Here is a 25,214-nt window from a genome sequence, read left to right as displayed (position 1 = left end):
AACAAAATTTCCGGTATTGATCTGATCATAAATCAAATACTAACTGTTATATTTTCGAATAAACAACTTTCTATCTGTAATACTTTTTTGTTTTATTAGCCTTTAAAATGTGGAGGTTTTATTGGGCCACCCTGTATCTATTAGTTTAAAAGTTACAAGAGCATAAAATAAATGGTCCATTCGGTACATATATAAATAAACACATAGGACAAAAAATCACGAAGTGCGTACTTTATTGGTCAATAAGGTATTACATCACCACGAGCGCAGATTACAGCTTCCATTTTTTTGTGACATGCAGTCAACGTGGGGAGTACGACGTTCAAATTCAGTTTGATCTATTCTTGGAACAACTGGTCCTGCAAAGCGGTCAACATGGAGGGATGTTGATGTCTCCTCTTCACGGCCCGTTCCAAAATGTCAAAAATTTTCTCGATAACGTTGTGATCAGGCGAGTTCGAGGGCCAGGTGATATGTGGGGTCCACTTCATGCTCAGCATACTATTCCCGCACAATCCTGGATCGGTGTACGGTGCAGTTGTCGTGTTGATATTGGGACTCTGGGATGTAGCTGTCTCGCACAAACTGGACAAATGGCAACACCTTATCATCCACAATGGTTGGGCACCTCTATCAAGAGAACCACAGTAACACCCACACAACATGACACTACCACTCCCGTTCTGTACAACACTTTGCACCAGCTTTGTAGGTTTCTCCGGCCCCCCACATCACCCTAGAGCGGCCGACATTGGAACAGAGACGGAAGCGAGATTTGTCTGACAAGAGGATGCGTCGCCATTGGTTTCTAGTCCAGTGCTGGTATTCCATCGCCCACCACAGGCTATTTTCCTTCTGTATGGCAGCCAGTCTTGGGCATACCCTGGCAACGCGACTGAATATGCTTACACCATGCAGTTCTCGTCGTAGGGTTCGCTCCGAGACTTGGCGATTGGGTCTTGCATTGTACTTCTGCAGCAGTTCCTGCCGAGTTTGGAACTGTTTAGATGTCGCTAATTTCCTCAGAAGTGTACGGTCCTAACCTGCCCAGATGTCTACAGTCGTGTTCGGACATAATGGGTTTCCTGCTATTGTTGCTCTGATACGATTGGTTTCTGCCAGACATCCTCTACTATGCATGGACAGTACTGACCGTGGATTCGGACACGCCAACGAACTGCAACCCTCCCGCAGGAAATGACCATGTTCGCCCCGCGGTCCATGGTTCGATCTGTAACGAAATGATACCGCATCAGCCTGGACGTCTTACAAGCAGCAAAATGTCACAAATAATATACAATACTCACATTCACAGTATCTACAAGCACATTACTGTCAGGCCACTTTCCACAAGGCCCCTAGAATGTCCACACATCGTAATATTTTAGGTGTTATATATCACCAAAATCCATAGAAATTCCCAAAATTAATTGGACAGTTTGCCTCAGTCTGAGCTTGGTTATTAGATAATCATAAAAGTAGAATAATCAGGTGTTGGTAGCCAATGATGGATGGAGAGACGATAAAACATGTTCATTCACATGGCGAATATTATGAGATTGGTAATGTAATTCTAACAAATAAGTTTCTTTCCTCTCTTACTCTCTCTCTGTTTTCTCATCAAATCTGTAATTTTCTTTCATTTTGTGCGCGTCTGTATGCTAGATAATTGCACTGAAAGGTAACTGCAAAATTTATAAGAGTATGAACGCGTGAGTACAAAAAAAGAAAAGCTCTAGAGTAATTCGGGGGTAAGTGACCATTAGGGTGAAGTGAATAGAGTTAAGGTTAATTATGTGTAGCAACTAAGCGTGATCAGCGCAGACCTTGCAAAGCCTCTGTGTGTGCAGTATTGAGTCTGGGGCTGACGAAGAAGGTAGTGTATAGAGGAAAGAAGCGAACTATTGAATGCAGCGAGCACGGACAGCAGGGAAGGTGAGTAGATTTGTAGCCTTTCTTGTTGCTATTATAATATGTAACAGTAAGAAACTAGGGCAATTATTTCTAGGGATGGCCACAGTTTTGGTTCCGCGAGGAACCGGTTCTTGCAGATCCGGTTTACAGAACCGGTTCCAAACCTGGATCTGAAAACCCGGTTCCAGAACCAGATCTTAGGAACCGGTTCCAGACCTGGATCTGAAAACCCGGTTTCAGAAACGGTTCCATACCTAGATCCGAAAGCTCCCAAAGCCCCGTAAAGGAGGCACAAAGTTCACCTTCAAAATACTGCAAATGAGACCACGCGCTTGTGCCCTCCCCGCCCAGACCCGCTTGTGCCCCCCAGAAAAAAGTTTGATCCACCAGTGGGTGTTTAGTCAATGAGTTTGCCAGTTACACAGTTTGTTTAGGAAAATGAGACAAGCGGCCGCCGCCTGGACACCTGCTTGTCGCTTTCACCATTTCATCTAGCACACTGTTCACAGCCTGCCAGCAGCTCGGTTTAGGTTGGCCACAAAGTTCTGGAACCGGTTCCAGAGCTAGATCCGAAAACTCGGTTCCAGAATCGGATCTTAGGAACCGGTTCCAGACCTGGATCCGAAGAACCGGTTCCCGACCTCGATTTTCTAGAATCGGATCCGTTCAGAGCCGAAAACCGGTTCTGGCCATCCCTAATTCTTTCCTGAAGTTATCGTATTTTACCCAATACTTCCACAGCAGCATGAGGCGATTCTTAGGTACGCATGTATATAGATATGCTTCAATAAATTGCGAACATAAAGATACAAAGCAAGTTTTGAAAAAAAGACGATGAGGTGGGGTGAAGTGACTAACATATTTTGGGGTCATGTGAATAGTTCTGTTAATCATTGCATGTATCATTAATCATTCCATGTATACAATATGAATCAAAGAACATATTTACATATATTTCTTGTCTGCTCTACAAACCACAGTCTCGTATAGGAGAAACCTGGGTTCAAGATCTATTGGGAACTCAAATATTGCGTTCTTTCTTGTAAGGTCAAACAACTCAATCTTCCCGAGACGGTACTTTGGACCCGATCTCGGGTTTGAATGTCTATTTACTTCTTAAGCATTTCTACAACAATAGCTTATGTACTTTTACATCATGTAGGTGTTCTTCGTTAGCTGTATACTCATTATATAGCAGTCTATATCTTCTTATTTACATTATATCGAGGACATTTCTTCTCATCACTGCACCCCATATGTATATTCAGTTCACCCCAATAAGTTAATAATTTACTTTGTATGATTCATTTCTTTCTGTGCACGTTACTTCAGGCACGATATCAACCATACTTGTATTTTCAGACTACAGAAGGTCTCTTTTATTCATATATAATATTGTCAATTAGCCGTGCTACCATTTCTGTGTAAGATTTTTTTCACTTTCATGCTTACTTCGTTCACTTCCCCTCGAATTACTTTTTTTTCTTACGGGGGATCGTCAAAATGTGATCAAACAAGCATGTAAAACTTGTATAGAACGTAAGAGATGCCGCTGAGCTCATACAATGTTTAATCTTTCTGTGTAGTCTGTGTTCAAAATCACTGTCTTATTTTTCAATATGGAAACAAGAATACATGTAAAATTATATCTGAAAGATTATCTTCATTAAGAAATGATGAACTGAGACACAAATATGTGAATATTGAAAATCGGGTAGTGAACATCATTATTCCACAATAAAATTCCCCAATAATGCTATAATTTCAGCTGTTCTGAGTCATCATTTTTGTCTGGGTCATTGGTCTGTTTGAGTCAAAGGCTGAGATCAGATGACTTGGACAAAATCCCTGAGCCGGTGACCTACGCTAACACAAGTAGATAGGACTTGATTGATTAAACTATGGATGCCTTCATAAATTTAAGTATCTTCACTACTTCATTTTTTTCAAAAGGAAATCAGTAACAACAAATAATACACTGAGCAAGACTATGTGAAAAAAGTGACATTCTTGTTTCTTTATTGAGGGGGAATTCCGCCCAGTAATACACCATTTTGATATTAGTCTATAACTCTGTATTTGCATTTATAACTAATCTATTTACTGCATACTTCACACAATCGTATACTATATGAGTTGTGGGTTATCTAAATTTGTGTAACCTCCCTGCAACGGACAAATAATCATGTTTTACCGCTGTTCGTTATTTAAGTATTTCACTATATTTATAAGTTTTTTATAAAAATCAAGTTTGAAAAACTGGACGTTCTTAGTGCACTTTTAAATATTTTAATAAATGTTTAACACAGTTTTACTAACACACACTGCGGTTTTACTAACACAAATTTTTAAACGTTTTCCTTATAATAATAATAAATAACGTTATCGAATACTATATAAATATTGTACGGCTAATTATCATTATAATCGCTACCCGAGGTATAATTTCCTTTATTGGAACTAGTCGTCCCCCAAATCTGCACATTGCCATCTCTGCAAATTCTCTGCACGCTAGCGACATCTCTTAGCGCCAACAGGAGGCAGAGCAACAACAAACAACTATTCACCTGGCTGCAAACTATAGGAAATCAACGTGACTGACAGCTTGAGACCTGTTGCTTTATAATAAGGGTTAAGAATATTTTAATATTTTCGCCTGAATGTTTATGCAACCCGTAGATTTAGATTTGAAATTGCATAAGATTTTAATATTATCTCTTTCTGCTCTACGAGTATCTTCGAATGCCTTTTTACGTTCTTCTTTACCAAAAATTTGGAGCAAATCTCACTAAAATACTATTTTCCGGATTTATTGTTACTAACTCACTCTATTTACAAGGATTCATCTAAAAATACAGTGCCTCTGAAGCCTTTCGGACTTACTGTGTACTGCAAACCCAGCCACGCTGTTTTGGCATGAACTTCGAAATAAAGAGATCCAATAAAACTGTCGATAACTACAAAAATAAATAAATAAATAGCCTAGAAATTGCACTGGAATTTTTCCTATTATAAATAAGGATACTTTTATCTTTTTTTTTTCATTTCTTAGGTGAGAGAGATTAAACCACTTTAATTTAATTGTTTTTGATATAAAGATATTTCAATATTTTTTAAGTACTGAAAACCAGGGGTAAAAGTGGATCTGAAAAGGTAGGGGGACGCATGACGTACCCCATGTCTATCTTTGTCCAATTCTTAGGAAGTGCGGGGACGCCATAGATATTTTTGGAAGTGGGAGAACGGCGTTACCCTTCACTTTTACATCTGCTGAGAACTATATACTGATTGGTTAATTCGTTCAGAAATACTTAAACAAGAACAAGTAGGAAATTGTTCCATGTAACCGTACAACTCTAATCTACAATGAATGATGCATAAATTCTTTCTGTTTGTAGTAAATACTCATCTTCATTTTGGTGTTTTGAAGACCTTAAAATCACAGTCTCTCCTTTTTTTTTTTCCACAATCAAAGACTTCACAAACAATTATAGAATCTTAAATACCAATAAATATATTATCAAAGCTTTGGTTCTATGCAGTGATAAGATCAACTTTATCCTCATCATTTTTTTTCTTTTCTTGCTAGATATAAAAAAACGCATAAATAGTGACCTAGGTGAAGCTAGTATCTCGCTCTCGTAACGTAACGGAAAGCAAAACTTTCCTGGGAGAAGCCTTGGCACACTGGTTACCTAATCACCGCTACATTTAGTAAGATTTTCTCTTATTCTTCTTGTCTGCAACTGTTTGTTCAGCATCTGACAGCGACAGTTATTCGCAAGCTTCGGAGCTCTGTTTAATTTTTTTTTTTTCTTCGCTTTTTCTTTCCTCAAAGATTAATTAAACTTCATGTACTAGATTAGTACAGGTTCAGGGATGGGAAAGCGTGTCATCATCTCAGTTTTTGTCTCTCCGTTGAGGAAAAAAAAAAGCAAAAAGAATCTTCCACATCTTCCTAATGACACACGGCATTACTTTCATAATTTCATCATGAATTTAAGATACGAAATAAAAACTTTATTAGCTTTGTTATATAAGATTATTTGTATACAGTAAAAGCCAAGTTACTTACTGCAAGCTGGATGAGAAATGTATAATTAATACAAATGGACACTTTACAGTATAATAACATAAGGCTGTATACGTAAATGCATAGACACCAGATAGGCGGTCGATCCTCGGTTTTAGGTAAGTCTAATTATTAAACGATGCTGCTAAACTTCAGGAGATAATTCCTTATGAACGAACGGAACAGAAACACTGGTAATATAAAATTTCGAAAAAGTGACAAACTGAATAAATATATATTCTGATGTACACTCATGTTCAAATGATTGTCGCATATCTATAATTGTCTTCTTGTAAGAATATAATATGATAATGATTTTGCAAGGTACTTTTAATATTGATACCATGTGTATAATCAGGGAATGTATATTTGTGGTAAATTTCATAGGGAAAAAATATAAATACGAAAATTAGAATGAGTAAAACAAAATGTTGCTAAAAGAACAGGAAAATTTTATTTTCGTTTTATTGTTCTTATTTAGTGCTCTTTTGACATGAAATTTGCCACATACATGTCTTTGCTGATTATACACATACTAACATTATAAGAAATACCAGGCGAATTCGTTATCAAATTATATTCCTACAACATATTTATAGACATGCGACAATAATTTTGGACATGAGTGTACATACAGCAGGAATTAAACTGATAAACATAGATTCATAGATTCTAATGTACCTGCGGCAGCTACAAGTCAGAAATGGATATCGTATCCTTAAGATCAATTTCTATAAACTTATTCTATGGGTTGGCATTTAGGCATACAATAATATTATTTTATTCTGAAATAATGGCAGAACTTCCACCGGCTCTCGCGAATATCTATCGCCTATTCACAAAATGTTTTCATATACGGTAACAATACTACGAATACCAATTCCTTTGTATACAGTATAGCCATCTATCACTCATATCACAATCTGTTCGGAAGAAGTCGCCTTGTGAAAGGCTTCCACAAGTCTATCTTCTAAATGAAGTCATTCTAGAATGGTATAAGTATTTATTACTTCTGTCTATCTCCAGACTGCGATATTTAATTGAAAAAAAAGAGATTATCTTCTACTGTGGTAATATTATAGTTAGAAATTAAAACAGTAGTAAAAAATTAATCCTGTTTACGATTGGGTACTGAAATATCAAACATCAACCGGAGTGAGCTAGCCTTACACATACTCTGGACTTAGCTCATATTCAATAACGTGTGTGCGATAAAATATTGAAGTCTTATACGTAGTTATATACAATTCAGGTTTACAATTTTAAAAATTTAAGCAGTAATAACTATACAATACATCGAGTAGTTAAAAATGAGCGAGAAAACGTATTAAAAATTTAATGAACCTAATATTACTGTGATATTGAAATAATTTTAAAATAAGTTGAAAAAAATGTTCATTTACGAACAGGTAAATACTGGATGAACCAGAATAAAGTTTATTTAGCACAAACTTTAACAACTTTCCTCAGATAATACAGTAAAATAAGCATTAACTAGGCAGCATCGTTCAACTGAAAATTACAGAATCATAAAAGCAGCCAACCTATACCTACCTCCAACCTGATAAGATTATATGGCTAAAATGAAATGTCCCAGAGATTCTGTATAAGCCCAAATCAAGTAGCTAAATTACCGAAAGAACATTTCAAATTGTCACTAGACATTCACAAACCTAGCCCAAAGTAGTTATACAAGAAGAAAATGAAGATAAGTGTAATGTCCCCATTTGTACCCGTAGATGATGTTGAATATGTTATATAGTAGGGCACAAAATTCCCGGTCGCCATTGGCGACTAGAAATTTAGAACTGGCGACCTGTGTTCAGTAGGAATGGTTTCTACATAAACTCACAGGGCTGCGCAGCTTCTGTTTCATACGAAAATAATTATCACTGAGTGAGAGAAAACACGGAATGTGAAGTCTTCACAACGAACATGTAAGATGAAATTTTTAGGGATGCGCACGAGACAAGATGTGAGATTGTCTCGTCTCGAAAATGTCTGTAAAAGTGGTCTCCGCTCGAAAAATATATATTCTTCTATTGGAAGAGCTGTGTCTTGAATCGAATTTTCTCAGGAAAATTCTGACTCGACTCGTCTCGTGCGCATCCCTAGTTTTCACAACGTTGTAATTGGCACAACTCAACATGTATATACGTGTATATGAAATGTCCAATTCAAAATTGATTATCCTGAATCTAAGTCTGGTTTTGAAATTTTACGCACTGATGTAATCTCTTTCTTTATCAAACCAAAGGCCGTGGAGGGGGATCTCTTATAATTTGTACGCGAGAGGTACTGGCGACCAACATTTTTGAATTGGCGAGTGCGTCTGCCTTTGAAATTTTGCGCCGTTATATAGGATACTTCAAAATTTACACTACTCACCTAAATACCATATGTAACCACGCACAAGCAATTATTCCGACAGGACGCCGATCGTATAAGGTGTTAAATCTCTGTCTGGTGGTATAGTATTCTACACTTGCTGTAGATCTTACTAGTTAGCACAGCTGAGCAACAAGTTCCCGAAGCACGACTGGTGATACTACACCGTCTCGTCATGTTCACATACGATCGATAAGGTCCGAACACCAAGTAGGCCAGGATAGAACATGTCCTTCGCTGTACAAACATGTGTTTTATCCTGCTGAAAGATGGGGTTCCGCAAAATATCGACATAATCCGCCTTATGCAGAGTCATTTTGACGTATGATTAGTATCATACTAAAGGCCTCACTATGTTAGTTCAGCAGGAAACATATGTTAGTCGAACTCTTTAGTATGGCGCTAATCACGCGTCAGAACGTCTCTGCATAAGATCCAATAAGTTCGGAGAACAGTATTGATCACTCATGGATATACAACGAATTAGTCATACTCTCCACACTAAAGACAACGGGTGAATGGGATGAGTTTATTGCCCCTTATACCTTATGGCAGGTATGGGTTTTTTATGGTGCAAAAACAGACTAGAATTCAAACAAAGCTATATGTACACTCATGTCCAAAATTATTGTCGCATGTTTATAAATATGTTACTTTAGGAATATAATTTGATAACGAATTCACCCTGTATTTCTTATAATGTTAGTATGTGTATAATCAGCAAATACATGTATGTGACAAATTTCATGTGAAAAGAGCAATAAATAAGAATAAAAGGTAAATAAAACTTTCTTGTCCATTTAGCAACATTTTATTTTCCTCATTATAATTTTCGTATTTATAATTCTTTTCCTATGAAATTTACCACAAATATATATTTCCCAATTATACACATAGTATCAGTATTAAAAGTACCCTGCAAAATTATCAAATTATATTCTTACAAGAAGACAGTTATAGATATGCGACAATCATTTTGGACATGAGTGTACAAGGCAAGCAAAAAAGTTCTTGCTGTTTTTGATGTTTCATTAATCATGCGCTTACAGAGAGGAAACGAAATTACGCACGTGCTTGCCAATCGATCGGGAGTTAATCTGCCTGTAATACAAGCATGTTGCGCACCCACAGCAGTCATAGCTCGTCCAGTGTCGAAGCGAAATGGGGGTATTGAAGCAGCTTGTTCACTTGTATTTGTTGAATGACTTTAAAATTAGCTGCTGCATCGTCGTCGCATATGCCAGGCATTTGGTGAGAATGCTGTGAACGAACATATTGTCAGACATTGGTTTCAGAAATTCCGTTCGGGAGAAGCTCGTAGTAGACGACCGCATGTGTTGGTTAGTGAGGCTCTGAAAGCAGCCATTAAATAAGATAGTGATCTAACGCGTGATGAACCTGCAGAAAGGTTCCATGTTTCCGCTGAAGCAGTCAGAATGCACCTGCATGGGATCGGGAAGTAAAACAAGCAAGTGGGTACCCCACACATTGTCGGCAGCCAACAAGGAACACTGAGTGACACAGCCTGTTTTTCCTTCCTCACTCGGTACCTGAATACATCCATCTTTGATCGCTTGCTCACTGGTTATGAAAAGTGGGTCCTCTATGACACTCCCAAGCGTACCACACACTGGTTGTCGCCACGTGACCCTGTTCCTCACACCTTAAGACCACCTCTGCACCCACGAAAGATTATGCTCTCCGTATGGTGGAACTGTCCGCAAGTAGTGCATTACGAACTCATTCCACCTTGTCAATCACCGCTGACCCCTACGCTCAGTAGTTGCAATGAGTGCACCGTGCATTGCGGCAGGAGCCAACACTGGTGAATCGGAACTGTGTGCTGTCCTGCATGTTAATGCCAAGCTACATGTGGCAAAGAGGAACAGGAAGACTCTTCAGTAACTTGACTGGAAGATACTGTGCCTAGAACGCAGTCACAGACTTCTTTGCACTAATGACCACGAAGTTTTATTACCAGGGTATTGTGCAGCTTCAGGAACGTCGGCAAAAGGTGTTGGATGCTGATGGAGATAACTTGGAAACCTAAACAAAGAGCAGTAGATGACACTGTAATGCTTTGTTTATCACTGCTGTTGATTGATTGATTGATTTTGAGTTTTACGTCCCGTTCAGCAGCGAGGCTATATGAGACGTGGACCTACTGATTAACGTGGAATCCGAACCACATGAGCTCCCGCCGGGAATCGAACCCGGGTCTCCCGCGCCAAAGGCGCGTACGCTAACCGCTTAGCCACGAAGGAGCCCCGTTTATCACTGCTGTAAAACGGCAAGAACTGTTTTGGTTCCCTTATACAATTCCGTCATTACTTAATATCAGAGTCTTCTATTCCTTTCGCCACTACAATATTTCCTCCCCGACACTATCGAAGACAATGTCGGCAATAAAAAGGTATCAGGTATAAGGTTACAAGAGGAACGTAAAGCTACATACAAAAATCGATTGTTTTATGTTCCTGTCATCAAATGGAGGGCAGGGTAGAGAGACTGATAGCATTAGCGATCGTCATCCTGTTAACACGCGAGCAATCTTTGTGTCCACTGTACAGTCACTCCCTGGTGGGTAATGGGGGCACATTGCTCTGAGAACCTTCTGTCTCCCGTCGTGTACACCACCGATGAACAACTTACACGACATGACCCAAGCGAATGACAATTTTATGTAATGACGAAACGATATCTTGGAGGCTCACTAAATAGTAAAGTTCGAAATCACTTTTGAACAATACGTGTTCTGGCATTGCAGGCAAAGTGTGATCTACATATGTGGATGTACACATACAAATAACTTGCCGTGTTGTTCGACGACCTTGGAGCTATGCTACAGGACTAGCCGGAGTATCTGAACCTTCAGTCTACAGTGATCTGTACTATTTATACAATGATGGCAACGTAGGCCTACACCTTAGACGCTATCATGAAGAACGCAAACTGTCAGCATGCACTGACGAACGTCACAACCGCCAAGCGTCAGGTATGATGGAGTGAGCATTATTCAGTTCGACGATATCTCGGGCGCTACGTACTGAAGCAACCTCGCCAAACCAGAATAGAGAGGTTGATAAAGTCGAGGAAATATTCTTCCTCCAAACAACTAGGTACATCATATTTCAGCAGGGTAATGCTTGGCCATACGTATCACGACATGTACAAGCCTTCTTCGAAGAATGACTGGTACCGCTGCTTTCTTGGCCTGCACGAATCCCTAATATGTTGTCCATTGGGCATACGTGTGATACAGTTGATCAACCATTATTTGTCGTAAGTCCTCCAGCAAACAGTGTTGTAGTTGTCTTGTGAATTCGTATACAGGTAAAATGGCAGGTTTATCAGGAATGCATCAAACGCGTGTTTGATTCGATGCCACGAAGTATAGAGACACTGATTACAGCACGTGGATGCTTCATATACTCATTTATCAAGGTTAAGGGTGGTGTACATTTTTGAAGTTGTAATACCATATGTACTTTTGGTTATTTTTGTATAATCATATAACGAATCCGTAATATACATAAATTCACCAGTGTTTTCCTTGTTGTTACAATTCCAACAACTTACTGCTTTTTAGACAACTTCAAAGAAAATTCTTTTGCTTGAAGAGAAAACAGTAGAAGGAAGTCTCGCCTATCGTACGCATCATAATGGTTGTGAATACTCTCATTCTTAAGATTTGATTTAGTTTGATTAATTGAAGTTTTACGTTCTTATTCAGCATCAAGGTTGAGACTTGTGTCAGGTTTGAATCCGAAACAAATGTTCCCCCCAGTATTAACGGGAGACCATGAACACTGAAAGCATGCCTACTAGCCAGGAAAGCACTCTCAAGATTAAGAAGCATTATTGAATCTATATACGAGGCGCATCCAGAAAGTAAGTTTCCCACGCGTCCCATAGCTAGGAAGCTGTATGTTGCGTGAAGCGACAACGTGTACGTGAGAGAGAGTAAGGTCCTAGCATGGCACATGCACTAGCGGAACTTCCCTAGTGCTCTCAGTAGCGTCGTGGCAGTGGTTGAAGATGGACGTTCCTATTCCAGCTCCCGCCGCGTGTGAAATGTGAGCAGTGATAAAGTTTTTGAATGCACAGGGCATAGCACCAATCGAAATCCATCGTTAGCTGTGCCAGGTCCATGGGCCTAACGGCATGAGCAAGCAGTTCCTGCAGATTTTCCGCATCTTATCGCACACCACTGTCACGGAGTGCCTGTTGATCAAGAAGTTTTGTGTTTAAGCAACTGACTCTAGAGCACAAAGCACGGCGCACAGGGTCAGCATTGACATTTTTGCAACGATACAACTGACGATGAATTTCAATTGGTCCTATGCCGTGTGTGTTCAAAAACTTTATCACTGCTCACAGTTCACACGCGGAGGGAGCTGGAATAGGAACGCCAATCTTCAATCACTGCCACGACGCTACTGAGAGAATTAGGGAAGTTCTGCTAGCGCATGCGCCATCTTAGAATCTTACTCTCTCACGTACACGCAGTCGCTTCGCGCAACATACGGTTTCATAGCTATGGGAGGCGTGGAAACTTACTTTCTGGATGCGCCTCGTATTAACCCTTTCGAAACGCGCGTGGCGTATAAACACGTAAACCATTAACGTGTCAGTAAAAAGCCGTCCCTAAAAGATAATAATGCTTTTCGAACTTCATTATTCTATTTGTAACTGTTAGCGAATTTGTATTAAAACTTTCTTAAACTCTCCTGGTGTGGAATTTATTGTTAACCGTTAGGTTGGTTGCTCACTGATTATACAATAACATAATATACGGTAATGTTAGTGCTAAATTAATGCCAATTTATTTTAATTTATCTAAATAGAGATTGTACAGAAATTTAGGTTTTAGTTGAATATGAGTAAAATTTGTCCCTGGTGTTCATAATCAAAAGCTTCATACATCTATAGAAACAAGAACAATAATGGACAAATTGTAAAGTACGTAAGAAGCAATTAACATATATAAACAAATTTTATTTCAGTTCCGATTAGATCGTTTTGTTAATGTATTGTGTACATGAGATTTGATAATGTATAACTTATTCGGTACTATATCATAATGAGTACATTACAAATACTTGTTACATTTATAGTCTGCTTTACATTCTATCAAAATATAATCTCGTGCTATTTTTGTTAGTACAATTAAGATTTATATTTATTTATTCTTTAATAATCTATTAAAGTGAAGAACTTGCTCGGGGAATTTTGCACCATAGCCTACCGACTCTGTCTTTGAAAATTTGACGACACAGTGGTGAAAACCACAGCACAAAAGGTGAGAGCTGCAGCTCGTCCACAATTACCGCAGACAATATGCAAATTACGGTTAAGAGTAATTTATTCGTAGTTACGATGTTGATGGAGCAAAGTTTCCGACCGTAAATGAAAGGTGAGTATAGTCATATTTTGGCATTAACAATTCAATCTAATCAAAACAGTATACGATATCAATTTCACAACATACGAATGCATTTTTCTAATATGGCGTGAAACAGAAGAAATCACCTAGTCGACCAATCTCCAGGAAGTAGGCTACATTTTTTTTTATCTAACTTATACGGAGCACGCAGAAAATTGTCCACACAAAACCAAGGAAACACTACGAACTTGCAACTTGCGGCTTGCTTCAAACTTGCAAATACACGCGAGTTAGTTTGTGTTAAGCTTGCCTGGGGAAGCAAACCGAAATCCAAGATAAATGCCGACAAACAGAGCAAAAGACAAGCCTTTTGAAGGCACGAGAAGTCATAGTTGGATGAGTGTCACACGTGGAATGGAAGAAATTATGGAATAAATTCTATCAACAAACTACAAAACAAGTATTCTTTCACGGAACAATGTCAGAAGAGAAAAAAACAGCAATGAAACAAATAAGCTACTTTGAAAATTTTATGTACTATATATGTAACCAAATAGCTATACAAACACTTCAGTGGTATAGAAGGAAAATCTGCTAAATCCATTTCTCAATTTTGTCAGGAAACGAAAAAAATGGCTCCCTTATGTTTCATAACTGTTGAACAATTTGTTTGTTCAGTGGTTACTATTTAATGCAGATGAGTAAAATTTGTAAACTGCGTTTTTTTTTTTTTTTTTTTTTTTAAGATTTTTCATATCCAAGGAAAATCTTACAATGGTATCTGAATCTGAGGCTCTACTTCACTTTGATTTTCTCCTGTTACGCCTTTAGTTTATTACAACCTTTGCAGGGCAAGCAAACTTAATATAATTTCCGTTTTAGTTTCGCAAATTTTGGGTACGCTTCACTGAACGATGTAATAAAAGTATGTTATGTTCGACTTAACAATAAAAGTACCTAATTATTTGCTGAAAAAATTAGGAAGCAATCTTCTTTATGTTTCGCTGCGTTCAGGGTATTTCATTAATAACATGACATTCATGTTTATAATTATTCTAAACAACTATATCCGATCGCACGCAAACTGATCATTCAATGCATTTCTTTCTCATAAAATGTCGATTTTCATTTTTCTAAACTATAGGTTATGTCTGCTAAGCGTACGGTGATTACAAAACAAGCATTTACTACGTACGTACTCAGCATGTTACAATGCGTATGAAAAGCCTCAGCCAATCTAACGAAGTAGACCACTTGATGTATAAAGATCGTCTAGCGGGATGATTACCAGTGGCGGAGCCAAGGAAGAGCCAGGGGGGCCAAGCCCCCTTGCTCAAATTCTTGGCCCCTAGTGTCCCCCCCTCCACACAGTGATACTGTTATAGGCTGACAAACGGCGAGTTGGTAGTGGCTACAAGTGAAGTTACTACCAAAACATCTCTCGACACCAGAGCTACCAACTGCAGAATACCGTATGCTGCAATAGACTGCGTTTCGAGTAAAAAGCTCCAGGCTCGTTTTTGTTTGTAGTACAGCAAGTAATCGAAATCTGTAAGGTGCATGCATTGACCTCACCATCTGAAAGTTCCTTTTAACTTCTACCCCTCACCTGATTATCTTCTTTGTTTTCAACAAAGAACCAGAAAAAAATCAGTCGGCATTCTCATTCGCTTCAATGTTGAAAGCCATAGTAAAGTATGAGATGGTAACTTACAAATAGCACGCACTGTAGTAAAACGTTACACTTGTGTATACTACTAATAATAATTCGTACACTAAGTAATTAATTTCCATTGATTATGGCGACATAGAACAAATGAAATGAAATCTTTGAGTTTTACGTCCCACGGTTATGCCGGTTAGGCTAAAGGAGACGGTGATGATGAGTAATGAATGAAATGGTGGAATGAAGAGTGGGAGGAAACGGGAGAACCCCGAAAAAACCCACGCACACGATGTTTAGAACAAATGCATAGCATCCGTTAAATAATTTGGTATTTATTATCAAATAATCTAAATATGAAGCCGTCTTGTTTAATAGAGACAGTAAAAGAAGAGAGCAAAAGTTTATTATTATTTCTGTCATTCTCTCTGTTCTTCGTATCCCAATCGTTCGAGAAAATTAAGATACTGAATACTACCAACACCTACTATTTGCTACTGATATTGATGCTCCTTCTCGACTACCTTCTGGTCTTGTCTCTAGTACGTCTAGTTTCCTAATACTCTTGGCCGTTGGTAACTCTGTAGATACCTTCTGCTACGATGTTAACAAGCGATACTAGCGAACTCCAAGGAAAACGGAGTTAGCGCTTGGTGGTCCTATACTGCTAACTAAAGCCTCCTGAGGAAATGTAAAAAAATCAGTGATTCTTTATAAATAAATCGTTCAGAAGTATTTTCTTTTAAACTATTTTAACTGTAACTTAATCACACAAATGCTACTACTAGAGAAATTCCGAAATTTATCACAGAGCCAGTGCTACAATACCCCGATTACTAACCATCAGGTAAGATATCGAGATGATACAACTTGGTCGTGGCAGCAATGCTATTTTGTGTAAAAACGGTAGTTACTCCCGTGACCAGGTTGTATTATCCCGTTATCTGATGTTTAGTAATTAGAGAGATATAGATGGTGATCAGAAAAATGGAAACACCTCAACGAAAATGCAACTTACCAGATTAATATGGTGTCGGGCCACCTTTCGCCTTCAGAACAGCCTTGATGCGACGTAGGATGGAGGCATAGAGGTCGTGAATGGTAGCAAGTGGAATTTTACACCATTCCTGGTGCAGGGCATCAGCCAGTTCTGTGAGAGAGGATGGAGGTGGAAATCGTCGCCGGAGTCGTGTTTCCAAGACGGACCACAGATGTTCAATTATGTTGGGATCTGGGGATTGGGCGGGCCAGGGGAGGTGTTGAGCTTCATCCCGATGTTCCTCAAAACACGCTGCAACAACGCCAGCTGTGTGAATGGGTGCATTATTATCCTGGAAAATGGCGTCATTGTCCGGGAACAACATCCGGACTATAGGATGCAAGTGGTCTCCTAAAATTGCGAGATAATCGTTGGCAGTGATTCGTCCGCTAAGTGTGACCACAGGACCCAATGAAAACCATGATATGGCGGCTCACAGCATCACTGAGCCACCGCCATTGTTTCACAGTTGGGCGGAGACACTGCAGATCATAAGCTTCTTTGGGCGTTCTCCACACATAAACACGGCCCGTGGTTGGGAACAGGGTGAAGGATGACTCATCCGACCATATCACACGTTTCCAGTCCTCAACGGTCCAAATTGCATGGTCGTGGCACCATTTGCGGCGTGCGAAACCGTTATGGTCCCTAATAAGCGATTTTGGCCCGTGCAACAAGACCCCGTAAGTTCATGTCATGTAATTCGCGGCGGACTGTGATTGTCGAAAGAGAGTGGGGGAGGTGCTGATTGAGTTCTTCCGTCACTTGCTCCGCAATGGCTCGACGGTTCTGCGTGACAATGCGCTTTAATACCCGGCGTGACCTGTCACTCATGATTTTCTTCTGCCCACTGTTCCGCTTCCCCGATGTGGTTTTCCCGTGTGTTGTGTAGGCCAGCATCATCTTCGACCCTGTCACACGCGACACACCTAACACAGTAGCCACTGCCGTCACACTCACTCCACATAACCGCGCACCAACAATTTGCCTTCTTTGAAAATCTGAGAGGTCTCCCATTTTACACTACCTCCGTCTGCTGCAGCCACTGGACACTGCTGTTCCACTGCGCCTGACGTAGTATGGAGACCGACATAACACACCACCACCAGCGGTCCGGCGCTGCGGGCGCCACGACACCACTGCCAACCCATACATCTGACGTGTTGCCAACTACAAGTGTTTCCATTTTTCTGATCACCATCTGTATCAGGAGTTTGTGGGACTGGTCTACAGATATTCCATTCAGTAAGTTCAGTCAGTAAATACCCATTTTTATCAGATTTTTATTTGTTCTTCTTCAAAATATGAATTTCTGAGAAAATTACGCACTAAGTATTTCTGAGAAAATTACATTGTAGAAATTATACAGAACAGTAAATCAGTTGTGACATGAATTTTCAACAGGATATACTAATTAATGATTCTCCTTCAAATCTAATCTCAAAACTAACAATATTAATTTAGCATCGACAAGCGTTAAATTACTTCAACTACATTTGAATTTATTTTAAGGCTTTGAAACATCCGATGCTCAGAGGATAGAAATTAGGAAAATGAGTCAATAGAGCCATAAAAATTTCCCTAGTGATACCGAGGAAGAATCCAGTCGAAATATTTATCCACAAGGGATCCATCACATCATCTTCCGAATCTTAAGTTGATGTTCTACCGCTGAGCTTTGGCCATTCGGTGTGGGCGTGAAGTGTGTATTTGAATTCACGTCAAATTCTCAAAACTAGTGAAGGTAAACAAACGAAAGAAAGAAAAAGACCAAGTATACTAATTTTGCTGTAAGGAGTCCCGATTGAAATGTCTGTTCTAGCAAAATTCATTACTCAGTTGTAGAGCTTAAGAGTAAAAGTAACCAAAAATAATTGAGCTACTGCAAGATCAAAACAAACGGCTGCAATTGGGGCAGTTGCCTCGGGCGCCAGGAAACTAATCTGTGTGTTTATTGATGTAGATGTAGATGAAGGGAGTGCTAATCGCAAAATTTGTCCCGGGCTCCCAAATGTCTAGTTTCGTCACTGATTAGGCTACCATATTTTTAGAGCGTGAAATCGGGACACTTTTCTGAAATTTTAAGAATACACGACAATTATTCGCAGTTTTCTTTAAGCTTCAAGAGCAATTCTTAAAATTTAAAGTGGGATGGGACGGCAAATCAGTGTTCTGTTGGAGTTCAGTTTTTGTTTCTGTGCGACGTTCGTCTCTTAAGAACATTTGTCCTTGTCCATCACATTTTACTTTATTTTTATTATTATTACAGTTTATCTACCAAACAACTATTTATATTATTATGCGGTATTAAAACCAAATCTGGAACTTGCGATATTTATTTACTTCCATGATTCCATCCGGCAAATTAGTGTGATCTGTACAAGAGGGAATGTTTTCGGGCTGGTAAAATTTGAGATGACTGCTGCCATGTTATAACTTTGAGCTTCGCCCTATCTCAAGTAGATGCAGACATGTCGGAAGGTTTGATTTTTTGTAGATTCACTAGTTCAAACGCTGTCGAAGATGAGGTCCGGAGAATATGACTCTCAAAGAACAATATTAGACCAAATTTATCAAGAATGTTTGTAGATATACAAAGGAAATGGTTTTGAAATTCCAGAGCCGGAAACAGACAGGCTATAAGGGTTCCTCGTGGAAACGAACTAGACATTTGTCATCGAAATATCACAAGTTCATTTTGAATGAATCTCTTCCTTATTGGAGGCAGAAAACGAATTTTCTAAAGACTAAAAATAATTACTAACAAACTTTTTTCTGCCTACTATTGATAAGGCAATCACTGAGATGGAAAACCGCTTTGGTTCATGTAGCGAAATCATTAAATCAATCACCACCCTACATTCAAAAAGTGAAAATTTTCTAAATTACAACATTGTTGAGCCTATGGCCCAGCATTAGGGAAGTGTTCTGGAAACATTCAAATGTGAACTCAAAATCCTCCCAAATGAATTTCATTGATCTTTTCTGTATCTACAAAAACGCATTCCTAGAAACCTACAAGCTAGATATAATCTTTGTGACTATACGAGTTTTAAGTGCTACATGTGCAAGGTCATTCTCATGTTTGACACGGTTAAAGACACATACGCAATTCAATGACTGATGATAAGTTGAAAAACTTATGATTACTTTATATTCAGAAGAAAATTGCTAAATTGTTAGACCTTGAAGAAGTTCTTAAGTTTGCTGCTGCCTACAAGAATAGAAAGATCCTCTTTTAAGTAGAGGCAAGAGCCTATAAGTTATTTTCTTTATCTGTAAAAGTGTATTTTTCAGCTTCCACTTAAATCAATCAGCCACACATATTTTGAACGCAGTAATTAAATAACTACTTCCTTATATTAGAAATCAATTGTATTAATCTATCCTAGTTGTTTGAGGTAGTAAATTCTTACATTTTCACTGTAAAAGAGTAAAAACATGAACAAAGATGAAAACATTTACCTTGAACAAACAAACACATATTATATATCGGGTGTTGCAAAATAAGTGTTACAACTCTTGGGAGGTGAATCCTGACACTGAGACAAGAAGAAAAGTTCTCTTGAACTTTCGGCTATCGGACATAGTTTCAGATCTACAAGGTGCCGAAAGCGTGGGAAAATGACTTTTGGACGCCAATAGTTCGGAAACTATCCAACGTAAAGAGGGCGGGTAAAAAATTCACTGAAGAAGTCATACCTGCTGTATTGAATTTTGCATGTTTCACAATCCTACCATGCACGCGCAAGGGATTCCCCAAAGGAACGTAGGGAGGGAGTACCGGATAATCTGCCAAATGAATATTGGTCTAAATGGACATGAGTTGACAGGGTTTCTACCAGGTAAAAATAATTCGTTTGTATTAAGTCGATATCTGGAACAAATACAAAATGGTGGCCACTTTCATACTCGTTGTGTGTGGTTGCATAATAGTCAGGTACGGATGATGGGCAACAGTGAAGTTCTTAGTATTAAGTGTAGCGAATTTGTACTCAGATGCTCTAGAAAGACATCTGGAGTGTCGGTAGAGCACAACAGATGGAGCAGGGTGCTTTACATGTGTGGAAACAAGTAACGAAAAATGCCCAGAAATGCACTCATACTCACAAGTAAACCTTACGTTTGGGTGAATCGAGTTGCTGACTGAGACACATATGAGAAAGTAGTACTAAATGTGGTCAGTATTTCAGTGAAGTTGTAGCTGCGAAGCTCCAGGGGTTTAGGAGATACAGCTACCAGAACATCACATGGAAGTACAGAATAGTCTTCATACAGTTGGAGGTAAAAGCCCTGTATGACCTCTTGTAAGGACAAAAGGTGAATAACAAATATATGGGTAGATATTAGGACTAGGGGGAAGTCATATAGTAAGGGCATACCTGACGGCGACCATATTGAAATCCGCCATTTTGAATTAAGGTTAAGTTTTTAAAATAGGAATAGGGTCATGTGATGCATGATTTAAGGCGCAAATTTAATCAGAAGAACAATGGTGATGTTAATTTTGATTTACGCGCAATTGGTAAAAAGTTACAGGGAAATTAAATATTGTTGCGGCATATGTATTAGTCCTTTACCCCAACTTGTAAATTTTTTGTTAATGATAATAATTAAATAAAAAGCAGGTGGATAAATATTAGGTCTATGGTAAGAGTTGCTTGGATGGCGGCCATGTTCAAATCATCAATCTGGTTAATGATAAAGCAAAAATTGTTATACCGTTGGATTTATGGTCAAATTTGTTATTAATAAGGTGTGACTATTATGCGTTTTGTTTGAAACTTTTGTCTGATTCAAAATCGCAGTAGTAGGGGTCCGCGTATGTCCAGCCGAGTCAGCAAAAATTTTTGTGACGTCATAGGTCAAAGGTCAATGACCTTGGCCCGGGGTCAATGACCTAGGGGTACCTAGGACCACCCCCTCTAAATTTTGGCAGGGGTACCATGGCCCACCCCCTAAATTTTGGCAGGGGTACATAGGACCACCCCGCTTAAATTTTGGAAATTGCCAAATCTAAAAAATTGGGTATGGTAGCCTAGGACCATAGTATGTACCTCTATCAGTATTGGGTGTCTATGTCGTTCCCTTTCATGGGTAAAAAATTGCCAAAAATTCAAATTTCGGGGGTTTTTGACCTAATTTATCCCCTTTGATGAGGTGTTATTACCTTATATAGTTATATGGGCGTATACAGGGGTCCATTCCCTTTCATAAGACATAGGTATATTAATGCACCCCTTGAAAAATTTGGGAGTGGTACCTTGGCCCACCCCTTAAATTTTGGAAATTGCCAAATCTAAAAATTTGGTGTGGTAGCCTAGGACCATAGTATGTACCTCTATCAGTATTGGGTGTCTATGTCGTTCCCTTTCATGGGTAAAAAATTGCCAAAAATTCAAATTTCGGGGTTTTTTGACCTAATTTATCCCCTTGGATGAGGTGTTATTACCTTATATAGTTATATGGGCGTATACAGGGGTCCATTACCTTTCATAAGATATGGGTATATTTGTGCACTCCTTTAAAAATTTGGGAGGGGTACCTTGGCCCACCCCTTAAATTTTGGAAATTGACCAATTTAAACATTGGGTATTATAGCACAGGACCCTAATATGTATCATGATAAATTTGGGCGGTCCACCTCATTCCCTTCTAGGGTACAAAATTGCCAAAATATAAACGTAAGCAATACGTTGTACCACGTGTTTGGTCTTTTGGCCCAATTTATCCTCTTGGATGAGGTTCTATTACCTTATATGGTTATATGGTTATGTATAGGGGTCTATTCCCTATCATAAGACATAGGTACATTTGTGCACTCCTTTAAAAATTTGGGAGGGGTACTTTGGCCCACCCCTTAAATTTTGGAAATTGACCAATTTAAACATTGGGTATTATAGCACAGGACCCTAATATGTATCTTGATAAATTTGGGCGGTCCACCTCATTCCCTTCTAGGGGTACAAAATTGTCAAAATATAAACGTAAGCAATACGTTGTACCACGTGTTTGGTCTTTTGGCCCAATTTATCCTCTTGGATGAGGTTCTATTACCTTATATGGTTATATGGTTATGTATAGGGGTCTATTCCCTATCATAAGACATAGGTACATTTGTGCACTCCTTTAAAAATTTGGGAGGGGTACTTTGGCCCACCCCTTAAATTTTAGAAATTGCTCATTTTATATATTTGGTATTATAGTACAGGACCTCATTATGTATCATGATAAATTTGGATGGTCCACCTCGTTCCCTTTTAGGGGTACAAATTGCCAAAATATAAACGTAAGCAATACGTTGTACCACGTGTTTGGTTTTACCTAAGTTATCCCCTTGGATGAGGTTCTATTACCTTATATGGTTATATGGTTATGTATAGGGGTCTATTCCCTATCATAAGACATAGGTACATTTGTGCACTCCTCTAAAAATTTGGGAGGGGTACTTTGGCCCACCCCTTTAATTTTGGAAATTGCCCCTTTTTACATGTTTGGTATTATAGTATAGAACCCTAATATATATTACTATAAATTTGGGTGGTTTACCACGTTTCCTTTGATGGGTACGAAATTGCCAAATTTTAGTACAACCACGTGTTTGGTTTTGGCTCAATTTATCCCCTTGGATGAGGTCCTATTACCTTATATGGTTATATGATCATGTATAGGGGTCCATTCCATATCCCCTTAAATTTTGGAAATTTTCCAATTTAAGCATTCGGTATCATAGTACATGACCTCAACATGTATCATGATAAATTTGGGTGGTCCATCTTGTTCCCTTTCATGGGTAAAAATTACTAAAATATAAACATAAGCAATATGTTGTACCATGCGTTTGGTTTTTGGCCCAATTTCTTCCCTTTGATGGGGTTCTATTACCTTATATGGTTATATGGTCATGTATATGGGTTCATTTCCTATCATAAGACATGGGTACATTGACGCACCCCTTGAAAAATTTGGGAGGGGTATCTTGGCTCATCCACTCGGTTTTAGAAATTGTTTTAATATAAGCATTTGGTATCATAGTACAGGACTTCAATATGTACCACTATAAATTTGGATGGTCCACATCGTTCCCTTTCATGGGTAAAGAACTACCAAAAATCGAATTTCGGAGGTTATTGACACCTATTTAGCACGTTATATGGTTTATTACCTTTATATGTTTATGTTCCCTTTTAAATTTGGGAATTATCAAATAACAAAATTCGGTAAACGTTTTCTAGGACCCATTGGTGTTCCTCTTATGGCCAAATTCAAAATTTAAATGTTATTGACCGGCTTTATTATTGAATAAGTACAGGATTTATTACTTTTTCATAAGACACAGGTGTATTTGTGTACCAATCTTTAATTTTGGGAGGGGTACATTTCTTATTGTCATATCAATAATTGGTAATTGTTCTTTGGGTAAATCATTATGATCACGTGATCAGTTATTGACCTATGATGGGATTAGGAGTCCAGGACATTGGTACATTGAAACTTTGTAGGATAATTTGAGAATGCGTCATTGGTATTGATTATTACAGCCAAATATAAACGTAAGCAATACGATGTACCACGTGATTGATCTTGATGAGGTAGTGTACAGGGATACATAGCTAACCTTATTGAATCTTATGACTCATAGTATTAAGGGAATACATGCTACAACACTGGCAAAGTTATTGTTGATGCAATTTGATTGGTTGATCACTATCTTTCCTGCAATCTGATTGGCTGATCACTATCTTTCGTGCAATCTGATTGGTTGCTGATTTTCAAATCTTTGCTGCATTCAGTTTTTAAGTTTTGTTTAACATTTAAAAATCTTGGTTTCGTTCAACATTTTGGACTCACTGATAAATATGATCAAAACCGTTTATTTGTTAATCGAATAGTTAAAAACCGGATAAAGTTTGACGGTTAACCGTGAAACGTAAAATTTTTTTAGTTTGAAATTTTTTGTTTTAATTTTTTTTGTTTCAGAATTTTGTTTGAAATTTGTTTCAAAAATTTTTTTGTTTGAAATTTTTTTGTTGCAAAATTTTGTTTGAAATTTTTTTTGTTTAAAATTTTTTGTTCGAAACTTTTGTTTTGAAATTTTTCGTTTCAGAATTTTGTTTGAAAATTTTTTTTTGTAAATTTTTTGTTTGAAATTTTTTTCGTTTCAAATTTTTGTTTAAAATTTTTGTTTGAAATTTTTCGTTTCCAAATTTTTTGTTTGAAATTTTTTGTTTCAAAATTTTGTTTGAAATTTTTTTGTTTCAAAATTTTGTTTGAATTTCTTTCGTTTGAAATTTTTTTGTTTGAATGTTTTTCGTTTCAAAATTTTGTTTCAAAGATTTTTGTTTGAAATTTTTTGTTTCAAAGTTTGGTTTGACATTTTTAAAGTTTGTGCACTCATTAGTAAAGAACCGGAACTGTTTAGAACTAAAACCTCTGGCAACATTGTGGTGCAATAGTACACGTTAGAACATGGTGCAATAGTACACGTCAGAACATGATAATGAAACGTCATCAGTTTTGCATCATCGTTCGCGTTAGTATTCATGATAACATCATCATGGCTACTTGTCTGCAGTTTCTAAACACGCGTGATGTGATGAAATCATTTACCAAGATTACTAATTTACAACAGAATGTACCTTATAGAATCTTAGCTAGCCAAATGATCCCTACAGAGTTTGGATTAAGAATCGTAGTGAAGCTTGAAAATGATAAGAATATAATTTTACCAGCAAGATATTTACCCATGGAA

At 38.1% G+C, this 25,214-nt stretch overlaps 1 protein-coding gene across 3 annotated transcripts in view; it reads right to left on the bottom strand.

Annotated features, from left to right (window-relative positions):
- LOC145678572 (telomerase protein component 1-like) overlaps positions 1-25,214 on the bottom strand; it is a 556,234-nt gene that overhangs the window by 279,879 nt on the left and 251,141 nt on the right. The window lies entirely within an intron of this gene.

The sequence above is a fragment of the Thermobia domestica genome, chromosome 2 (assembly GCF_964235325.1).
Source record: "Thermobia domestica chromosome 2, izTheDome1.hap1.1, whole genome shotgun sequence".
In the NCBI taxonomy this organism is placed as follows: Eukaryota; Metazoa; Arthropoda; class Insecta; order Zygentoma; family Lepismatidae; genus Thermobia; species Thermobia domestica.
Note: the sequence above shows the minus strand (reverse complement) of the source record. Positions and strands in the feature narration are given on the sequence as shown.